Source organism: Vanellus vanellus (assembly GCF_965231255.1).
Source record: "Vanellus vanellus genome assembly, chromosome: Z".
In the NCBI taxonomy this organism is placed as follows: Eukaryota; Metazoa; Chordata; class Aves; order Charadriiformes; family Charadriidae; genus Vanellus; species Vanellus vanellus.
Genome location: NC_138908.1, coordinates 51,048,851 through 51,072,529, shown reverse-complemented (window position 1 = coordinate 51,072,529; position 23,679 = coordinate 51,048,851). Strand labels below are relative to the sequence as shown.

Sequence of the window (23,679 nt, the reverse complement as noted above, 5' to 3'; positions counted from 1 at the left end):
CCCAGCCCTGCTTTGAGCAGCACCTGGGGCCTTCTAGTCTTGCCGGTGGGGTGGCCTCTTCCTGGCTGACGAAGAGGCCTCGGGGCTGCCAGCCCTCCTCTTCGGGGGTCGCTGTGGCTCCCCAGGGGAGCGTTCCCGGCCCTGGCTGGAAGTAGATGGACGTGCCAGGGCATCCTCGGGCTCCTCCAGGGCCTCTTCTTGCTCTCCAGGGAGAGGAACGAGGGCAGAGGGAGGGCTGCTGGGACCCCCATGAGGAGCAGCTGCTGAGGCGCTGGGGAGGTCGTCCGCATTGGTTTCTCCCGGGCTGTTGGAGGGGGCCAGGCCAGGTGTGGGAGACCGTCCTCGGGAGGCAGCGGGGCCAAGGGCAGCCACAGGGCTGCCCTCACGCTCCCCGCTAGCGTCGTCATCCTCCAGGCCCAGCATACGGCGGGCCTCACCGCTGCACCACTGCACGGCGACATCAATCAGCTGGATCACAAATGTCGTCGTATGCCTTCGGAGGGAGGCCCCCAGCAGCTGCACCAGTAGCTCTTCGTCCAGCCCAAAGAGAAACAAGAGGGATCGGACGAAGCGCTCCACCGTGGCTACCCGCCAATGCCCATTTCCAAAAATCCGTCTCAGCTCCTCACGCACCCAGGTCATAAGGAGCTGGAGGAGAGCTGGGTTGTCCTGAAAAATGGATGCCCAGGTGTTGGGCTGGAGGCCACCCAGAGCAGCCCTGGGCACTGGCGCTACAGTCCCTGGATGTATTGCTGCAGAGTGATGGAGGCTGTGGGCAGCTGGATGGCCAGGAGCTCCTACTGCCTGGTGGCTGGCGACTGGTGACGCTGCAGATGGTGTGACGACGCGTTCCTCGAAGTCATCATCCGCCCGCACCGAGTGCACGATGGAGCCGATCCTCCTCTTACAGAGGGGGCACTCGGGCTTGCTCTCAGTCCACCGCACGATGCAAGAGTAGCAAAATTGGTGGAGGCATGGCATCACATAGCTGGCCTCCTCCCTGCTATCCAGGCATATTGGACAGCGGTTCTCCAGCTCTGTGGCCACGGTCTCCATGTGACTGCGGTGGGCTGGAGGGAGCTGGGGATGTTGAGCCGCTCCCTCTCGCTGGTGCTGCAGCAGCGGGTGTCAGGCTAGAGAAGCAAAGAGCCCACAGTCATTGGGTGGCCTGGGGAGGAGTGGAAGAAATGCCCAACTCTCTCAAGAAGGAAACCCTCCCCGCTCCCCACGCTGAGGTATCCCCACACAGCTCACCTCTGCTACTGCAAGCACACCTCCTGGCTGCCCCAGCCGCATGAACCTGGCAGGGCTGGGGAAAATCCTGCGATGGCTCCGGGGCTGAGCACTGAGAGCTGCAAGAAACAACTGTCCGAGCACAACACCAGCACCAGAGGCCTCGCTCACCACACCAAACCTCGCAAACTCGCTCAGCTGGAGTGCAGGCACGAGCCGGCGGGCTGGGACTCAGCACCCAGATATAGGCAGCGAGGGATGCATGGTCACAATCCATTGCTCTGTGACGTCATAGTCTGTTGCTTGGAGATGTTGCTGCTCATTCCTTGGTGGCATCAGAACCCTTCACTCCGGGACTCAGTGACAAGAAAACCCGCGATGGGTTCTCTTGTCACCATCTGCACGTCACCATTAATCACTTGGGGAATGTCCTAATGGGCCACCCTCACCCAGGTTGCTCGCCCCAGCAGCACGGCAGCCCCAGCACATGCATCTGGGGTTAGTGCAACCCTACGGCCCACTGCATCCCCCCATCTCTTGTCTTGTGCTCGGCATTGGTATTTCACACCAGTCCCCAAGGCCTGGGCCCTGTCTTCCCAGGCTGTTGCAGATATGTCCAGGCACATATGGCAAGGGGGTTCGTTGGATAAAACCTCATGCCTCCCTTGGGGGCTGCAGGACAAAGTCCCGCAGGCTCTCCCCACACTCCAGACCTGCTGGCCAGCCCTCTGGGTTCCCCTGCTTCCTTCCACTGAAGGATCATAGAAGGAAGGATCCACAGCGGATCATAGAATCATAGAATTGCTGAGGTTGGAAGGGACCTTTAAGATCATTAAGTCTAACCATTAACCTATCCTGACAAAAACTACTTCTAAACCCTGTCCCTAACTACCACGTCTTCCCTTTTTTTAAACACCTCCAGGGATGGTGAATCCACCGCCTCCCTGGGCAGCCTATTCCAATGTTTAATAACAGTTTCCGTGAAAAAGTGTTTCCTAATATTCGATCTAAACCTCCCTGACATAACTTAAACCCATTTCCTCTTGTCCTATCACTTGTCACCAGGGACAAGAGGTCAGCCCCCACCTCGCTACAACCTCTTTTCAGGTAGTTGATAAAGATATTAAAGAGAACCAGCCCCAGCACCGAGCCCTGGGGGACAGCACTTGTGACTGGACACCAACTGGATTTAACTCCATTCACCACCGCACTCCAGGCACAGCCATCCAGCCAGTTTTTTACCCAGCGAAGAGTACACCTGTCCAGGCCATGAGCAGCCAGTTTCTCCAGGAAAATGCTGTGGGAAATGGTGTCAAAAGCTTTGCAAAAATCCAGGTAGATAACATCCACAGCTTTTCCCTCATCCACTAAGCGGGTAACCTTATCATAGAAGGGGATCAGGTTTGTCAGGCATGACCTGCCTTTCACAAACCCATGCTGACTGGGCCTGATCACCCTATTCTCCTGCATGTGCCGTGTCATGGCACTGAGGATGATCTGTTCTATGACCTTCCCAGGTACCGAGGTCAGACTGACTGGCCCTGGATCCTCCTTCCAGCCCTTCTTGTGGATGGGTGTCACATTTGCCAACCTCCAGTCAGCTGGGACCTCCCCAGTTATCCAGGACCGCTCATAAATGATGCAAAGTGGCCTGGTGAGCACTTCCACCAGCTCCTTCACCCAGTACCCTTGGGTGGATCTCATCTGGCCCCATAGATCTGTGCACCTCCAGGTGCTGAAGCAGGTCCCTCACCATTTCCCTTTGGATTACAGGGGCTTCATTATGCTCCCCATCCTTGTCTTCTAGCTCAGGGGTCTGGGTACTCGGGGAACAACTGGTCCTACTGTTGAAGACTGAGGCAAAGGTGCCATTAAGTACCTCATCCTTGGTCACTATGTTACCGGCCCCATCTACTAGAGGACAGAGATTATTCTTAGTCCTCTTTTTAATGCTAATATATTTATAGAAACTTTTTTTGTTGTCCTTGACAACAGAAGCCAGGTTTAGTTCTAACTGGGCTTTGGCCCTCCTGATTTTTTCCCTACATAGCTTTACTACCTCTTTGTAGTCCTCTTGAGTGGCCTGCCCTTCCTTCCAGAGGCCATAAATCCTCTTTTTTTCCCTAAGTCGCAACACTAGCTCCCTGTTTAGCCAGGCTGGTCTTTTTGCTCGACTGCTTGTCTTTCGGCATGCAGGGACAGCCTGCTCCTGCTCCTTTAAGACTTCCTTCTTGAAAAACATCCAGGCTTCCTGGGCTCCTTTGCCCTGGAGGACTGCCTCCCAGGGGACTTTGTCAACCAGGCTCTTGAAAAGCCCAAAGTCTGCTCTCCGGAAGTCCAAGGTAGCAGTTCTGCTGACCCCCCTCCTTGCTTCTCCCAGAATCAAAAACTCTATCATTTCATGATCGCTGTTCCCAAGACAGCCTCCAACCGTCACATTCCCCACAAGATCTTCCCTGTTTACAAACAACAGATCCAGCAGGGCACCTTCCCTAGATGGCTCTCTCACCAGCTGTGTGAGGAAGTTATCCCCAGTACGTTCCAGGAACCTTCTAGACTGTTCCCTCCCTGTTGTATTGTACTCCCAGCAGCTGTCCGGCAACTTGAAGTCCCCCATGAGGACAAGAGCTTGCGATCTTGAGACTTCTCCCAGCTGTTTATAGAATATTTCATCTGTGTCCTCATCCCGCTTGGGCAGTCTATAAGACTCCTACTATGATATCTGCCTTGTTAGCTCTCCCCCTGATTCTTACCCATAAACACTCAACCCTATTATCTCCATCATTTAGTTCAAAGCATTCATAACACTCCCTGACATACAGGGCCACACCCCCACCTCTCCTTGCTTGCCTATCCTTCCTGAAGACCCTATAGCCAGTCATGGCAGCACTATAGCTATGTGAGTCATCCCATCATCTAGTCCAAACTTCCTGAGCACTCTAAGGCTGACCAAAAGTTAAAGCCTTTTATGGAGGGCATTGTCCAAACGCCTCTTAAACACTGACAGGCATGCGGCATCAACCACCTCTCTAGGAAGCCTCTTCCAGTGTTTGACCACCCTCCTGCTAAAGAAATGCTTCCTAATGTGCAGTCTAAACCTCCCCTGGCGCAGCTCTGAGCCATTCCCACACGCCCTGTCACTGGATCCCAGGCAGAAGACATTAGCACCTCCCTTTCCACTTCCCCTCCTCAGGAAGCTGTAGAGAGCAATGAGTTCGCCCCTCAGCCTCCCTTTCTAGAAACTACACAAACCCGGAGTCCTCAGGCCCTCCTCACAGCACATGCTTTCTGGCTCCTCCACTAGCTTTGTTGCCCTCCTCTGGACACATTCAAGTCCTTTCACATCTGTCTGGGACCCAGAGCTGCACACTACTTGCGGTGAGGCCACACAATACTAAATACCCTCTTGGCTGCCAGGGCGCGCTGCTGACTCCTGTTGATCTGAATGTCAACCAGCACTCCTAGATCCCTTTCTGCAGGGCTGCTCTCCAGCCACTCATTTCCCAAGTCATACTTGGCCCCGGTGTTCCTCCGTCCCAGGTGCAGATTGCCCAGTGCCCCAATCTATCTAGATCCCTCTGCAAGTCCTCTTGTCGCTCAAGACACTCAACAGTACCTCCCATGCTGGTATCATCAGCAAACTTGCTAATGCTGCATCCAGCTGCTGCCGCCAGGTCAAGGATGAAAAATGTTGAACAGAACTGGGCCTAGAACGGAGCCCTGAGGAACACCGCTGGTGACCAGCCACAAGCCCAATGTAGCCCCATTCACTACAACCTCTTGAGCCCTGCCCTTCAGCCAGTTCTTCACCCAGCGCACTGTGAACCTGCTCATCCCCCAGTTGGGACTACTTGCCCGGAGGGATGCTGCGAGGGACACTACCCAAAGCCTTCCTAAAATCCAGAAAAGCTGCATCCACCACAGCCTTCCCTTCCTGGACTAGGGCCCTGGTGTTACTGTTAAGATGCGTCTTCCACACGGACACCCTCCGCCTCCCCGCTGCGGGACCCGGCCAGGATCTCTGCTGCCCGGGCCGCGGGCCGAGGCGGCGGAGGCGGCCGGGCGCCGGGATCCCCCTCAACCCAGCCCCCCGGCTCCCGGCAGCCGCCGCCCGCGGGCGCCCCATGGCGGCAGCAGCGACTGCGGTCGCGCTGCACCCCCGCTCCCCTGCCCGGCCGCCGCCTCCTTTCGGGGCGGGCCCTGCACCCGCCTGTAGGCGTTTGCGGGGGAGAAAGTAACATGGTGGCCGCTTCTTCCCCAAACAGGAGCGGCGGCGGGTCCGGCGGCTCCTGAGGAGGCGGCGGGCGCGGAGAGAAGTTCCGGGCCGGGAGCGCCGCGACCATTGGGGCGGACAAGGGGCGCCCGGTGGCGGCTGTCGGCGGGCGAGCCGGCGGCAGGTGAGCAGAGGCGGGAGGGAGGCAGGCAGGGAGGGGGCCTGACAGGCGGGGAGCGGGCGCTGGACCCGGCGCCTCGTCCGCCTTCCACCGCCCCCTCCTCTGGGCGCGGCAGGAAGGCGGCACTGCAGCGGGGGGACCTCTCGCCTTTCCCCCCCTTCTCTCGGCCCCTTTCCTCCTCTCTTCCACCTCCGGAGGAAACTTCCCTCCTCGCCGGAGAAGGAAGGAAGTTCGGGGTTGTTCCCCTGGCGCCGAGTCGGTCGCTGGGAAGGGCGCCGGTTTCTCCTCCTTCCTTCCCTTCCCCGGCGGAGCTTCCGCGCTGGGGCTCTCCCGTAGCCTGCGCCGCGCGGGGCCGGCAGGGCAGAGGCGCTTTCTAGGCTTTTTAATTTTAATTATAGTCATGTTTTTTGTTAAATTCCCCGCTCCCGTCCGCTGTGGCCGTTGCTCGGGGAGCGCTGGGCTCTCCAGGCGGCGCTCGGCCCGCCGCGGCGGGAGGCGGCGGCGCAGGTGGCAGGCGCTGCAGGTGAGAGTCCTCGGGCAGCTCCCTCCTTTATTTCTCCATTTTTGTCTCCCTTTCCATGCTCCGGCCCCTCCCCTGGGCTCCGGCGTCAGCGGATTTAACCCTTGCGGGGGAACGGAGGCGAGGCGAGCGCCAGGGCGGCGGCGGCGGCAGTGAGGCCCCCAACCCCGGGTCCTCCCTGCGCCCTCTCCGCCCTGGAGTGTCGGTGGTGCGGGGCTGTTCAGGGCTTCCACTTCTGGGTGCCCAAAGGGAGACCGGGAGCAGCGGTGTCGTGGCTGTGAGGAAGATGTTTGAATGGCAGGGGTCGGTCGTTCGTCTGTCCGTCTGTCCCTGCCTGCCCGCCACCCAGCCACAAAAGCTCCGTTAATAATAGTCAGGGTGTGTTTTGGGAGCTGATGGAATCAGCAAGATGTTATAAAACTTACGGCTTAGTTCTGCAGATTTTAAAAAAGAAAAAGAAAGAAAAAGAAAAAGAAAAAGCTACAGCCATAAATTTTAATCAATCTTAACTCGAGATGATAGTAATCTGATGTGTCTTTGCTGCGTGACCAGCTAATCTGTGTAGCGACAGGATCTGGTGATAGGCTGGGGCCTTCTTATGTCAAATAGGGAAAAAAATATTTACAGAAGCTTTAAGTGCTGATTAACAGTGCTGTTAATGCCAGACATGATCTTCCGAAGTGTCTGAGCACAGCTTAACATACTGTTGATGCTGCACTCTCAGAAAGGTTGCAAAAAATTAACAACATTATGTTAAATGCCTGTTCTATACCAATCTTTTAGTGCAATTTTCTCTTGCTGTTAAGATCAAGCGTGTTGCAAACATGGACTGTTGTGCTGATTTCAAACTCAATGCCTGTGGCTAAACTTTTATATCTGCATGAGGGCTTAGCTAGTAAACAAACAGGACGTTTGATCCTCTTCTTTTCTGTAAGCTGTGTTAGTGTGTCTTCTGGTGACTTCTATAGTATTTTCTTGGCTTATTATGATGTTTTTAACCGAGTTAAATTTGAGCCGGTACATGAACGTGTTAGTAAAAACACAATGATTTGCTTTTAGTTATTTTTGTTGGCTATTTTCTTGTGTAGACTAAACACAAAGTTAGTAAAAGTTTTTGTGTCACTCTTTTTAAGGTAACATGTTAGACAGTAAAGTTAAGGCAGTAAACATTCTCTGTGTTCTTGGGGAAAAGATAATGATGGAATGTAAATTACTTTGTACCTGTTTGGAAAATGAAAGGATTTTTATTTGTATTTTCTTATGAAAAGCAGTCATGACCAAAGCAAGTGACTAACCAGACTACTAACCAGATGTTCAGTGGCCAGACCGGCACAAACCACATCACCAGACTAGCATGCATATTTCAAATGCTTGGCACAAAGGACACAAACAAAAAAAAAATATCAAAACTGCTAAGTAGCTTTATAATGCTTTTATTACAAATGTGAGTGTAAGTCTTTTTTAAGATTTTTCTTTTTTTAAATAATTGGCCGACAGGCTGCTTTTTACCATTCCAGTGGGTATGAAATGCTAATAATGCATTCTGTCTTGAGAAATGCAATGAAGGACTTCAATAGAAACCAGAAATCTAAATACTGCCTTGCCTATGTGACTTTTGACTTCTGTGTTAAGATGGCTACCAGCGTACATAGACACTTATTACTGCCAAAATCTCAAAAATTTGATTTTTTTAATAAAAAATATCTTATAAATTAAGATGGGCATTTTCTTAAATACTTATGGATAAGTATAATGTTACATTTGGCTGTTCCTTCTTAGGTTAAGGTTGGGCTCTCTATAGGCCAAAGTAAATGTAATGAGATCTTCTTGGACCATGTCTTACATGTTTGTTTTCTTGTTTGAAGATTGTGTATGGGATGTTTTTCTGATCAACTTCTGTATTTTTTTAAACGAAAACCATCTAATTCAAGCAAAACTGGGATATCCAAACAGCAGTATGGATACCATCCCTCTGACTCAACATGTATGAATTCTCATTTGGAGTAGCAGTGCTACATACTGTTGAAATACAGTGCTTGAAATAGTATCTTTTTAAGCTTCATTCCTTCTTACGTCTGCTTTTGACCAGTGGAGAATTGAATCTGGAATTCAACCTCGGTACGGTTTAAGGACAAATAAGTTCCAGTTTTAGCCTTCATGCATATATCTGGGTTTGCTTAAAAATATAATAGGAAAAAAGTCTCAATAGAATGAGGTAGGAAAGATATATTGCCAAAGTTGTAAGAGGAAGGTAAGGTGGTCTTTTGACTGTTATGTAAGATCAGGTGTCTTATTTATTAACCTTTCAGATAAATTTCAATGGCAGATGTAGGCATAGAGCAATATGTGTAAAGACTAGCATGTTTCATAGTCGTCTTACAGGTTTCCTGTAACAGTGTCTCCTTTTCTGACTGAAATAACAACAAAAAGCACCTGTAACCTCTAAAAGTGGCATCTTTTTGTTTAAAGGTAGCTTTGCACTGTAGAAATCTATCTGGCAGAACTTTTTTTTTCTGTGCTTGCTAGTCATCCCAGGGAATGGATTACCACCTTCAGCATGCCACTTTCTCAAATAATACTCAAGATAACGAAGATCTTGGTGTAGATGACCTCTAAAATAGTTTGTGGGGATTACAGTCATAGTTAATAAAGTGCTTCCTATGTGACTTGCCAGATAGTTGTCCATTACTGCTTACTCAAATCTGTAAAATGAGAATCAGTTTGCTGCACTTTGCAGCATGAGACCTCCTTTCCTCCTATAGTGCTTCAGACTGTAAACTGAAGTCTTTGGATTTTTTAATCTACTTTTGACCTTCTGTCTTGCTACAAAAATCATCCTTCTCAAAATTGTTGCCCTCGATTATACAGAAATGTGATGCTGCTTTTCTCATGTTGGATAAAAAAGTAGTGGTGGTGGAAATACTCCATGCCTGTGATGATAATGAGAGTGCTTTCTTTCTGCAGATTTGTAGGGATAAAAGCTCACAACCCTGATCTCTGTGCAAATGGTTGTTAGAAGCAAAGTGGCTTGGTTCAAGACTGTTTCTGGGCTACAGCATAGATTCTGGTGGAGTGTGACTGTTTCATGTTCAGTTATTCTTGTGACTGCATCTGTCACAATATGTGTGCATACAGACTTACTTATTCTAAAGTTTCAGGAATGCAGTTACACTGTGCTATGCATTCCAAGCTGGAATAGAGCAGAAAGTTTTGTCTTGGTTGATATCTCACTCTTGCGCTTTATTTCTGCTTACAGGCCCTTCAAGGGTATAAATGCAGTCCTGATGTTTACTGTTTGCTTTGGCAGACAGGAAACTTGAAGACAGTTTTCAGAATAGCGAAGATTATAACGATGTTCTCTGTTTATGCATGTGACTTTTGTTTTCACTTTTTTTTTTTTTTTTTGAAGAGCAGAAAACTCAAGATTGTTGATACAGGGAACAGTAAAAATGTATCCATGACAGAATCCCTTAGGAGGATGCCCTTATGGATACAGGAGTCCAGGAAGGATGGACATACTTCAAGAAAGAAGTCTTAAAGGCACAGGAGCAGGCTGTTCCCATGTGCCGAAAAACAAGAAGGCGGGGAAGGAGGCCAGCCTGGCTAAATAGGGATCTCTTGCTGGATCTCAAAAAAAAAAAGAGAGTCTACGACCTTTGGAAGAGGGGACAAGTCTCTCATGAAGACTATAAAGATGTAGCGAAGCTATGCAGGGAGAAAATAAGGAGAGCCAAAGCGCAGCTAGAGCTCAACCTGGCTGCAGCTGTTAAGGATAATAAAAAATGTTTCTATAAATTCATTAATAACAAAAAGAGGATTAGGGAAAATCTTCCTCCTTTATTGGATGCAGAGGGAAACATAGATACAAAGGATGAGGAAAAGGCTGAGGTGCTCAATGCCTACTTTACGTCAGTCTTTAGCAGTGGAACTAGCTGTTCCCTGGACACCCAGCCTCAAGAGCTAGGAGACGGGGAGGGGAAGCAGAATGAGAGCATCACGATTAAAGAGGAAGAGATCAGTGACCTGCTATACCATTTGGATGCACACAAGTCTATGGGACTGGATGGGCTACACCCAAGAGTGGTGAAAGAGTTGGCAGATGTGCTCGCCAAACTGCTTTCCATCATTTACAGGAAATCATGGCTAACTGGGGAGGTCCCAATGGACTGGAGGGTGGCAAATGTAACACCTGTCTACAAGAAAGGCAAAAAGGAGGATCCAGGTAACTATAGACCTGTCAGTCTAACCTCGATACCAGGGAAGGTCATGGAGCAGGTCACCTTGAGTGCCATCAAAACCCACATAATGGGCAAGCAGGGGATCAGGCCTAGTTGGCATGGGTTTATGGAAGGCAGGTCCTGCCAGACGAACCTGATCTCCTTCTGTGACAAGATTACCAGAATATTGGACGAGGGAAAGGCTGTTGATATTGTATACCCGGACTTTCAAAAAGCATTCGATACTGTCCCCCATACAATTCTCGTGGAAAAACTGGCTTCGCACGGCCTGGATGAGCATATGATCCGCTGGATCAAGCACTGGCTGACTGGAAGGTCCCAAAGAGTGGTGCTCAATGGATTTAAATCCAGCTGGCGGCTGGTCACAAGTGGTGTGCCTCAGGGCGCAGTGTTGGGACCATTTCTGTTCAACGTCTTTATTGATGATCTTGATAAGGACATAGGGTGTATCATCAGCAAGTTCGCAGATGACACCAAGTTAAGCAGGAGTGTTGATTCCCAGGAGGATAGGGAAGCTCTACAGAGGGACTTGGATGGATTGGATCATTGGGCCAACATCAATGGTATGAGTTTCAACAAGGGCAAGTGCCAGGTTCTGCACTTGGGCCACAATAACCCCATGCAGCGCTACAGGTTTGGGGAAGTGTGGCTGGAAAGCTGCCTGGCAGAAAGAGACCTGGGGGTTCTAATTGACAAGTGGCTGAATATGAGCTGGTAGTGCGCCCAGGTGGCCAAGAAAGCCAATGGTATCCTGGCTTGTATTAGAAATAGTGTGGCCAGCAGAAGTAGGGAGGTGATTGTGCCCCTGTACTCAGCACTGGTGAGGCCGCACCTCGAGTATTGTGTCCAGTTTTGGGCACCTCAATACAAGAGAGATATCGAGGTGCTGGAGTGAGTGCAGAGGAGGGCAACGAAGCTGGTGAAGGGCCTAGCAAACAAATCATATGAAGAGCGGTTGAAGGAGCTGGGACTGTTTAGTTTGAGGAGGAGGAGGCTGAGGGGAGACCTCATCACTCTCTACAACTATTTGAAAGGAGACTGTAGAGAGGTTGGTGCTGGTCTCTTCTCACAGGTAATTAATGACAGAACAAGAGGGAATGGCTTCAAGCTCCAACAGGGTAGATTTAGACTGAACATTAGGAAAGAATTTTTCACAGAAAGAGTGGTCGGGCATTGGAATAGACTGCCCAGGGAGGTGGTTGAGTCACCATCCCTGGATGTGTTTAAGAGACGTTTAGATATGGTGTTGGGGGATATGGTGTAGGGGAGAACTTTGTAGAGTAGGGTAGATGGTTGGACTCGATGATCCCAAGGGTCTCCTCCAACCTAGACAATTCTATGATTCTATGACTTCTTGCCTAAAGGTTAGCTTGCATGTCACAGTAAACATTCCGTTTGCTGTGTTTCAGTTGAATGCAGCGAGACAGTTTTGCCTTATTCTGCTTTCATCTTCACATTTTGTGACACTTTTCCTTTCCTTTACTCTCAAAAACCTCTCTAAAGAGACTTGATGCTTTTCAGGCATAAACCAAGAGCCTGTGTTTTTCTGTCTAAAAGATGTTAAAAATAGTGTAAATCGGGGATTGACTTGCAAATTAAGTTGTTCAGTTCTGGCAGCAAAAGCTGAGTTTACAATTGCAGGTCTCCAAAGTAGTAGAAGCTTTCTTCCTTTTGAAATGAAAGTGTTCTCCAATTGTGAATGAATTGCAGCTCTACTACGAACTAAGCCATTTTTCACCAGAGAGCCTCAGACCCCCATGTTTTTGCTTTCTGTCTGAACCTATGCATTTCTGTGATAGCTTTTGCCTTTATAATTAATTGCAGACTTTGATCAGTAATGCTTAAACTGAAATCTAGCCACTGATGCATTCTTCAGTGCTCCTCTTCCTCTTTGCAAGTCTTTCGTGTTGAGGCATTATGTGACTGGTGAAAGCAAGGCTTTTTTTTTTTACTTTTTTTTTTTTCCCTTTCCCTATTGGGCAACCCAGTGCTGCTATTCCTGGTGTCACATAACATGGCTCCAGCCTTCTTCGTTATTCTCAGGGGAAGAAACTATACTCTCACCCAGATAAGAAACCAGACATATGTAGAAGTCTTGCAAGTAAGATATCATCCAGCCATGTCTATGTAACGGATAAACTGTATCTTTCTGCTTTAAGAAGGAATGAAAGTGTGGTTGAAGTTGGGAGAATGAGAACCAGGACTAGAGAGCAACTACCTAGGGGCAGCATATAAAGAAAAAGAAGTTCAAGTACTTAATTGATGTTTCAGGAAAAGCAAGAAATCAAGGCACATATAGCTATATAGTTAAGCCCTGAAACTTCTACAGGATATAAATCTTGGTCTAAGAGAAAGTTACAGAAAGGAAAAACTGCTGAGTCACAGCAACAGGTTATTCAGTTGGTTACTCTAATCATTGAATGGGACTATTGCAAAATATGAAAACCGGTGTGGCCAGTTGATCAACCAGCCATCCTTGGAAGTAACAGCAGCAGCTCACCTAGACTAGGGAGTCATTTGTAGCTATGCCTTCATTGTTTTCTTGGTGCTTGAGTTCTCCCAGTAGCATTTTAAGTAATGAATGACCCTAATGAGAATATAAACTGCTGGATATCTAGGTGTAAGTGGCAGAAAATTGTTGTGTTTGAAGGTAATAAGAACTTAAGTGCACTGAGGTTTAGGTTTTTTGAAGGCATAGACAGTATCTTTTGCAGGTATCCTTAAAACCAATCATAAAAAATAAGCTGTGTGTTTGCCAGAGGAAATACTTTAAAGGATGTGGCTAGCCTAAGAAATGTTTAATGTATGTAAAACGCATGTGTCTTGTACCTGTTAAGCTCCTCAAACCACCAAAGATGTGATTGAAGAGGGATATTAACAGAAGTTAATTTTAGTCTAGGGAGACCCATCTTTCTTGGCTCCCTTCTCCCCGTGTTATTCACCGCTTACTTTTTAGGGGGTAATTCCCAATGAAAGCCTGACTTTAAGTGCTCTCAATTACCATTTGAAGCTCCTCTTTCACCTCCTGTAGAAGGAACCTAGGAAAGCTAACCTGTGAGGTTAAGTTTGGTTTTCTGTATAGGTCCCACAAACATCTACAAATAAAATTTGGATTTGGCAGGAGGAAGAAGAGTACACGTCACTGTCTTGTAAGCTTTCTAAGTCGTGTGTAAGCTTTCTAAGTCATGAACCACTGTGATGTATAGATGTGGTTTGTTAATAAATGGGAGCAGTATGCCTCTTATTGGTCACATTCAGGTTTGTTTTCAGTTCTGAATATTAGAGGGTAAGCAGGACATAAAAGAGAAACTTCCTAACTGCATAAACGTGTTACTGTGTTCTCAAAGTTGTGATGAAACCAGGAACAGCAAGTCTACATGACTCCAGTACAATGTTTACTTGACTTGAAGTGAATTCTTGCAGTTAGAATCATCAGTGAAAGACTTTAATTTCTTCTGAGCTTACATTCTTGCCTTGCGATGCATCCCCTTACTTAGCTTTTTTTTTTTTTTTCTTTTAGTTGGTGCCTTAGGCTTTAAGTAGTAATTCTCCCTGTATAAGACTGTTTATGATTTGTTAGGTAGATGAAGTATAAGCATATAACTAAAGTTTCCAAATATTAATAAACTATGTAGGCAAACTTGAAGTTGTACTGATGCAAGAAAATCACAAGTCATAAACAGAACAGGCTTTGCAAATGAAAAAATATTTTTTCTGGTTGTGGTGTACTTACACAGGGGCTTATACTAGAATACCTGTATGTCTCTGAAGAGCAGAATTCTTTTGTGCACTTCTGGCTATGCTGGTATAGTTCTTCTAGGAATAAATCTACATTATGTGTAATAAAAGAAGGAGAAGCAGCTCAGTATTAGGTAGACCAAGTAGAAGGTTTACCTTTGGAAAAAAACATGGTATGTGACCCATACTTTCTTAAAAAGGCAGTGTCATTTCAAGCTCTGATGTATATACTTTGTTGCATTTCTGCTTTGAACTTTTTTTTTGTAGTAATTTTCTTGTAGGATAATTACATGTGAAAGCCTTAAGTTCCTTTGGGTTATGATGACTCATTCGACGTGAATGTAATGACTAGTGTGACATTTCAGTTTACTTTAAAGAAAACAGAACAAATCCTGCACAAAGACATGTATAGCTTTTCTTCTTTCTTCTTTGAGATTCACATGTACAGTGTATGCACTGTTAATCTCAAAACCTCTCCTTAGTCTCTTTGATCCAACTGATTCTGCATTTAGTAAGTCACTCTAATTTTAAACTGTTTTCCTAGCTGTAGTAATAGCCAGGTGATACACAAATCTGAAAAGGGAAGCTGCTTTGAGCCTCAGGTGCCTAATTGTTTCTTGTACCTTTTTAAAAATCTTATCCTTAACTGATATGCTTGCTGGATCGAACGTCTGAGGTGAACTACTTTGCATTTGAGTTGTCTGGGTTGGTAAGTGCAAAATTGTCTGACATCACTTCATTTGTATCCCTACTCTTTTTGTTTGTATGGAATATTGATGCTGCCCTAGGCTTGTTAAAGAATGGCAGAGGAAGAAGAAAAAAAAAAAAAGAAAAAAAGAGTGTAAAGCATTAAAACTGTGCAATAGAGGACTGTGTGATGCCCTTCCTTTTGAGCAAGGACAGAAACGCTGGTAACCCAGCTTTCAGGGAAATGCTCTGACTACATAACTATCATCCCATCTGCCTCTTCCCAGAGCCAGTAATATGTTAAAGTATACAGTGGAGCGGTATCAGTGAAGGAGAATGAAGATGTTCCGCTACCATATATTTGGGAGCAGACTGTGAGGGCTGGTGTACCTTTTTTTTGTTTTCCCCAAAGAGAGAAATTGTGAATTCCTCTCCACCCCGTGCGGAGAAATGAACGTAGGGCTCTCAAATATTTTGTGCACACCACAGCAACTGAGAGTTGGGTACAGTGACGGGACTGTGCTGTTGTGTAAGTCATGTGGGAGGAAATCTTGGGAAAGGAAGTCTGTTTGAATTTCCAAACAATTTGGAAAAAGCTGAGATCAGTTCTCTAAGTAAATTGAATTAATCCATTCCTAGATGATTAAATTGGAAATAGGAATGCTAACAGTTGTGAATTATGTCCACAATAGTCATAGCCTGCTTTAGGAAATGAGATTTTTCATTTCTAATGTATTACTACCTCATTAAAAACATTTTGTATCAAAACATTATATATCAAAAAAATACATAAAAACATGCATGAAGAGTATTTTAAATAGGAAGACAAGCGCATGTGTTAAATTATCACAGAAATGGAAGTTGCAAATACTAAAGCATAATAACACTAACGTGTAGGGCATAACAATATAAAACAGTAAATTGACATTGCTTTTTGCATTGCTTTCTCTTTGGACAAGAGAGATTATGACTTAATACTTAAATTTGCTTTCAGAGTCCTACCATAGGTAATTTATAGGCTCTCTGAGGGGATATTTCTCCAGATTTTTAGGCAAGTAAGTTGGAGGCTGCTAGAAATGTTGGCTGAAAGTTTAAAAAAGGTAACTTTTTCTTACCTTCTCTCTATTAGTATTGTAACTAAGCAGGTACTCTTTTAGTGATGATCTGACTTGAGCACTTCTTTTACTGTTTAAAATCCGTATAGTTCATCCTGGAAAATCAAGTTTCCTGTGTTTTGTCTGAGAACTCCACCGGTGCATTGAGTAATATGTTATAGGTATTTTGAGTGCTAGATGATAGTATTATGAGAAAGATCGAAATGTGTGTGATGTCAAACTTCATATTTACTTGCCATCTGCTGAGTGATAAGGCTTCGTGACAAAGAATGTCAGGCTTGCTATCCTTTGACAGCTGTTTGTAGTGTTTGAGGAAAACATTTATTGATACATTTGTCTGTGTAAGTGGTACCTTTCCAATATATTCTCTTTTGTGATTATTTTCTTCAGAAGTTCATATAATACACAACATCATTTTAATATTCTAATGATCTCACATTTGACATACATTCAGAAGACTGAAATATGGGCTTTAATGGTTTCAGATATGCAGTTCTCCTGAACATATATATTCAGGAATATAAGTGAGCACAGCAAGATGCAAGGGTTGATAACCAAGGGCTTTTAAGGGGTGGAAACATATGTTTCTTTACACATATTGCAGGATTTGGAAGGAAAAAAGATTTTTTGGTTTTATGATGAGTTTCCGTGTAAAAATTAGAGGTTCTGGTTGTCTCAGAAGTGACTGAAAATTGTAACAGAATAGAAAAAAGAAAATACAAGTTGCATTTTCCGCAGAATCACAAAATGTTCTTGTCTATGCATAAAAATTAACTTTGTCAGTACCAACTTAAGCAATATTTTTGTGTTAATTCTGGAGCAAGAGTTGTAGTCATAATGAAGAGTTTGAATCCCTTTACATGCTTTCACAGATACACAGTTCACTTGATGACTTATTTGTGAATGCTTTTCCATTTCCGAACTTTGAATATTAAGATAGCTTTACTGTCCTTTAGGTGGCTTTGATCCATTTTGATCTGGCTTTTGGAGTTGTGACTGGACTGGAGTGTGGTTGCATGGGTCCTCTTGTGAAAATTCTTTAAAATAAATTAGAAGAGACATGGGAGTTGACAGTTCACAGAATCACAGAATCACGGAATTTTCAGAGTTGGAAGGTACCTCTAGAGATCATCTAGTCCAACTCCCCTGCCAAAGCAGGATTGCCTAGAGCACATTACTCAGGACCTGCATCCAGGCGGGTCTTGAAAATCTCCAGAGAAGGGGACTCCACAACCTCCCTGGGCAGCCTGTGCCAGTGCTCTGTCACCCTCACTGTAAAGAAGTTTTTCTGTGTATTTGAACAGAACTTCCTGTGTTTTAACTTGTGCCCATTGCCCCTCGTCCTGTCACTGGGAACCTTTGAAAAGAGCCTGGCTCCACCCTCCTTCAACCCACCCTTTAGATACTTGTACGCCATAATAAGGTCTCCCCTCAGCTTTCTCTTCTCCAGGCTAAAGAGTCCCAGCTCTCTCAGCCTTTCCTCATAAGGCAGATGCTCCAAGCCCTTAATCATCTTAGTTGCCCTTCGCTGGGCTCGCTCCAGCAGTTCCCTGTCCCTCTTGAATTGGGGATCCCAAAACTGGACACAGTATTCCAGTTGTGGCCTCACCAGTGCAGAGTAGAGGGGGAGAATGACCTCCCTCAACCTACTGGCCACAGTTACTGCACTTTCTTAGATTGCTGTGATCCATTCCTCCATCAGCCTTTATCTAGGAATAGGAAGAGTAGCTTAGATATGAAGCAAAGTGCTTATCTTTAGAAAGTGTTGCTAAGACTTTTGACAATACAGAAAACGGTTATGAAGATTGAGGACGTAAGTTTTCAGGAACCATACTCCTGCCTAAGCTTTTTACGCATGATTTATGTTCATTGCAAGGTGACCTGCAAAGTGAGTGGTGTAGAGGGGTTACTTGAAGGCCAAGCATACACTCTTCCCGTGTTTGCTGCAGATGTGCTAATGCAAACCCTCATTACGAAAATATGCTGCAGATCAAGATTGTGGTATGCCATAAAGAGCAAAAAGACAGTTCCTCCTGTAAGATTCTCACTTCAGCAGTGTTAAGACAAAAAGCATGAATATTCTAGCTGCTGTCAAGCATGTGCTTTGGACTTTTTTAAGCCATCTTGGCAAAATAGAGTTTTCTAATGAGGAGTTGGCAAGAGGCTTAAAAGACAGACTTCTGAAGTGTTAATAAGCTCCTGCCAAGCTTGAAAAGCAGCCGAGAAAGAATGAAAATGCTGACATGAAACCGAGTGATTTGAGGCTGGTGTCATAGGCCTGCCAGAAATGGGAGTCATCCTCTTGATAGCCAGGAAAGCTTTTCAGTGGGGTGGGGATAGGCTGTGAGGCTCTGAAAGTGTGGATGAAGCAGCTTGTGTTTGATGTGGTACAGCTGTCAATGGGGACACCTACAGAGAAGAATGACATCTTCTGCAGCATTTTTTTTTCCCTAAAGATAAAAGTGAGTAAAATCGTGTTCCTCAAAACCAGTGAATGGAATTTCCACACTGAATTTGTGGTGCCCATAGGAGACAATTTCAAGCAGCATATGGATGATTGTATTTTAGGCAGCTAACAAAAATGAAATCGAAGCATGGTTCTGTGATCTCTGTCACTGGAGATTCTGGCAAAATAATTTAAATGCTAATACTTAATTACTTGAATGCTCAGTAGAGACAGCAACAAGAAGCAGAATATCTAAAGCTCTTACAGCTTACTTTGAGTAACCTCTCAGGTGGATTTAAAACAGAACATATTTTCTTCTTTCCTTTGACCTCTCAAAACCAAACCATAGTCTGGCCTCACCCCAACCAAAAAAAGGCACCAAAAACCCGATGAAAAGCAATCTAGGAGATTTGGGCTCCCAGAAGGCACTTAACCACTGGACTATTGTCTCTTGACTCTTTCTTCGTGGTTTTATTTTTGTTTCAGGCTACTATATTTGGCTTTGGTCCAATGGAGTTTCCAATTACAGAAAGAGTTCTCTAACAAAGAATGTTTCCAGGGCTGCAGATGTTTCACTCATTACATAATACTGAGCATGGCTAACCTTTAATGCTTGCAACTGGGGCAGTAAGTGCATTTTATAAAGTACTTCCCTTGCTTTGAGAACTATTATTATTAAATTTTCTCTCTTGGACTATTTTCTTTGCAGTCTCTGGAGTAGTTGCCATCTTCTGTTATGTGAAAGAACAGTTTGGGTACAACACTGATGAAGCAAGATTAAACTGGTTTATTAAATGAGTGTAGCTGGACGGCTTCCTGATTATCATTCTTCCCTTCTCACATCTTTTCCATTTCTGTTTTCTGTCCTTGGCAATGGAACCTAATTTACGGGTACTAAACTTGCCTTCATTGATTCCAGCTGCTTCTCCTCTAGAGTCTGTGGGTCACTTCAGAATTTGGTTTTTGGCCTCACATGTCTGTAACCTCTCCAATTTTTATACCATTGGACAACTTGAAATTACTGTACAGTAGGAAAACTTGAACCGTTGAATATGGTAGAGATAGTCTGGATAGTCTGCAGTTGTTTGTTTGGTTGGTTGGTTTTTTCCCCCCTTTTCTTTTTCTCTCCACTTAGGATTTTTCTGAGGGGCATTTTCATAGTCCTGAGTGTCTTGGGCCATAGGGTCCATTACCCTAGTGATGTTTTCAGTCACTTGTAATTCATAAGTAGCTGTTCAAATTGCTATCACAAAACTTTGCTTCTGAAAGCTTTGTTATGTTTGATACAAGCATTTATATCATAATATCATCGCCCCACTGTTTTGTAGCAATAGTAGCTGGTTTTGCTGACAGTCAGGAGAAAATCATACTAAAAGCACAGTTCTGCTTCCTAAGACAAAATCTTAAACTGTTAGTAGTTTGCTTTTGTGTCTTTTCTGAATAATTCCAGTTTATTAAATAGAAAGTTGGAAATTTGTTACTAATGTCCTCCCTTCCTTTGACAATTTTTGCTCCAGCAATCCAAAGAATTGCATACAGGACAGGAAAACAGAAAATGCAAAGAAAATTCAGGGTAATGAAGAACAAGAATACATTTTGTTTAAGGGCAAAATTATTTTAAAATATGTTCTTCATTTTTGTCTGAAACAAGCAGGTCTGAAAAGCTGTAAGACTTCTCAGTAACAAAATCGATGCTTAAGTGGCAAATGGTATATGCCTTACAAAACTACAGAATTACTGCTGTGTAATTATCGCTTATTACAATAATGTATTTGCAAAAGTCAGTTCATTTCCTCAACCCCTTCTTCATACAAAGCACACTATTGCATCATTTCAAAGCCCACGGTTTGAAATTGAAAAGGAAAACTGCATTGGAAGAATACAGACGCCTGTTTCCCATTATATGAATGGTGTATTTGTTAGTAGCTCTCATGAAAAGTCAGTAACAAATTCCCGGAGATACCAAATGTCTGTCCTAGTCAAGTTTTAAAGAATTATGGATGTCTTTAGCCATTGTAGAAGTTACAGTTAAAAATGTGCAAAAGATCTTTTAATTTCCCGCCTGTGGTGTTTTAGCCTTTGGTCTTTGGGTTTTAAGTATGTCTGCTAATTTGATATTAAGATTTTTTTTTATTTAATCAATTTATAAAATACACTCTGTTTTTCAGAATTAACTGTAGAGCTCTGTTTGACATTTCAGGAGCTTAAACCAGAAGTGATTTTGTTCTGAAACATTCACACTTTGCATAACTCTGGTGCTCTGAGAACTGTTTTTTGTACAGCTGGGAAAAAAAAAAAGGCAGAAACTGTTTCATCGCAGTGTTTGTAGGCTTGCTATGCCTTCACTTCCATAGGAATTTCTTCCTTAAGGTGATTTGATGTGGTATTTCTGCTCCTTTCCTACTGTAGAACCCTGATCTATTTGGAAGGCTCTAGCAAACTTTACTGCCATGCTGATTACATTTTGTGCCTGATTTTTGTGTTTGAATTCTGCCAGAAAAGAGTCTGGTACACAAACAGCTAGTACAGGGTCAACATTTTGCCTTGGAATATGTGCAAATTTGCAACAATTTAGCTATAAGACACAAAAAGCCAATTTAGATTATTTGCAGTACTGGACCTTGGTACAATTTGTCTGGATGAATTTCAATTAACTGATAAAAGCCATCCTATAGGAATACTTCATTAAATGTAATTGGCAAGCCTCTTATCTTTCACCTTGTCCTTAAGTTTATTTTTTATGATGTTGTAGTCCTCAACAACTCAACAAGACAATCAGCTTGTGACCTATTTCAATTCGGCAACCATTGAATTCTCAAATGTTTACTTGAAAACTGCGATGAAGGAATGGTCCTGTGTTTGCATATGTGCATGTTCAGACCCAGTCGTGAGTGACATCCAATCATTCTTGTTCCACAGCTGGTTGTGTTGAGACAGGTCGAGGGTGGGCATTGCATGTGGGCGAAGTTATTTTTGCAACTCTAATTTTTCTAATAGTTGTGTAATTTGGTCAAGTGACTGTAACTGTTATTTCATTTCATAATTTATGACAATGTGATACGCATTCCAAAAAAAAGAAAGTCTTTAAATGCACGTCTAGGAAATCTTTTTCTGTTGTTACTGTCTGTGGCTGATAATCTGTGGATTGCTTTTTTCCTGTTTTAATCCTGGTAGGTGCTAATGGCATGCTCGAGGTAATGTTGCCTTACCTTGTCTTTTGTTGCGGTGTGTGTATATATATGTTTGTGTGTATATATTCATGGTATGTTCTTACACATGGTAAAATCTGCTTCATAGAATTCATGTAGACACGTCCATGTAACTTCCCGATGTGTTGCTAATGACATCTTAAGCGTTTGATAACCTCCTTTGTTCATATGAACTTGTTTAACATTGTTGAATAGTCTAGCTTTAATGTTCCATTCTGCAGTAATTTTAAATCATCTGTGATGTATATTCAAGGTCTGATTTCTGCTGTCCCACATGCACCAAACTAAAATGCATAAGCTGGAATTGCATGCTTGTCGGAGTAGAAATGGGCTTTCTTAAAAGTGACTATGGTATGGACAAACATACTGATGTGAGCAAGAATAGCCAAAGATACGCTGGAATGAACAAGCAGCTGGAGTGCAGATTCTTTGGGGACCCTGTATGTATACTCCAGTACATTCTGGTTGTTAAATGGTAATATTGGTGACTGTCTTTGCATATGCTGCTTACGTTTAAGTCTGCGTGGGTATATGTGTGTGCTAGAATCATATCTGTATTTTGTGTTTAAAAAAAAAACCACAGTCTGAAGTTTCAATTGCCAAGTGTAGTCCATGACTGCATTGCTCATTGGTTTTCAAACTGACTTCAACTACTAGCTTCCATGTCTTGAAATCCAGTTAAACAAAGACAAAATTTGAGGCAATTGGAACAAAAGCTATCATTCTGATTTATTGGATACAGTTAACATCGAGAACCACCTTCACTGTGTTCTTTCTGGTGCTTTTATATCTAAAGAATTGAGAGCCCTCAGCTGTGGCAATCTCTGTAAGCGAAGTCTGAGAACTTTTACTAACTAATTACTTCCAGTGGGAATACCTTTCAGAAAAGCATTGGGATTTTAAAAGTACGTCTTTTATTCTGAAGATTTTTTTTTTCTTTTATTTAAAAAATAATTTTGGTCCTAAACTGTCCATAGCAAACTTTCCTATTGTGGCCTATGCATGAATCGGAAAACTAACTTCGCTTAAATAATTTCTCCATAGCCCTTATAGATCTATATGGACTTGCAGGTTTGTAATGCCTCAAACAGTATTGCTCATGTTCTTAAAACAGAATTCCCAAATTTTGTTTTCAGTTTATTTGACTGTAACTGAAGTATCTTTGTAGACTTCAAAAAAAAAATCTTTCATGGGACTTGTACGGTTGTTTTTTTTGTTGTTGGCTTTTTTTTTTTTTTCAATATATGCTGCATTTTCATCATCCAACACCAATGTAACATTTTTTTATTTTTAGATTTTTTTTGTATTTAGATTTTGTCCTGCAAGGGAATGGACTGTTACAATAAAAATCCCAGTATTTTATAAATGTTAAGTTTTCCTGTTGGTCTTGAGATGTACAGAAACCTACTCATAGGAAACTGACAGAGGACAGTGTCTCTTGAAATTATGGTGGGGAAAAGTTGCCATGATAAACTTATGATAGAAAGTCTCTTGGAAGAATGTTTCTTCCACTTGTCTATTAAGAGGAGAAGTGTGCATACTTTTTTTTGTGTGTGAGGTATCACAAAAATAGTGGAAAATGGCAGTGGATTCATCTTATTCCCACACAAATCATATGTTTATTTCTTCCTGCCATTCAGAAGGCAAAGTGTCGTTGGACTACCTGAATTCTGCTGTTTCTATTTGTTTTGGTGGCTATCTGCTAATTTATAGTTCAGTGTCTATTTATATTTATACAGCTAGGGCATTAAAGAAAATAACCATGGGTTAATTAAGAGCTATTACTTTAAGGCCTCTTTTGAGAGATCCCGTTGCTTTAAATCATTCCGAAATTGGAGAATAAATTCTCAAAGGGCTGAGTTGTAGTGCTTACTTCTCTTATCCTTGTGGAAAACGAAGGGAACTGTTTTGAGAGACTAGGAACATTTTGAAAAACTTGCTAAATGTTGTGCTGACATATGAGGCTTATGTGCCAAGTTTCTCAGCTGAATTGTCTGGTGACTCTGAGTTTCGCCTGCCACATATTACACAGAGTTTCTGTGAAGTAAAACTCAGCCATGGCTAAGAGAAAAATATAAAATCATAGAAATAAAGGTATG

General features: G+C 43.9%; 1 protein-coding gene across 1 annotated transcript in view; it reads left to right on the top strand.

The window, feature by feature from the left end:
• Positions 1-5,472: 5,472 nt before the first annotated feature.
• Positions 5,473-23,679, top strand: part of DENND4C (DENN domain containing 4C) — a gene marked incomplete at its 3' end in the record, with an annotated part of 73,498 nt that continues 55,291 nt past the window's right edge. The window contains exon 1 of the mRNA XM_082498060.1: positions 5,473-5,630. The remainder of the gene's footprint in view (positions 5,631-23,679) is intronic.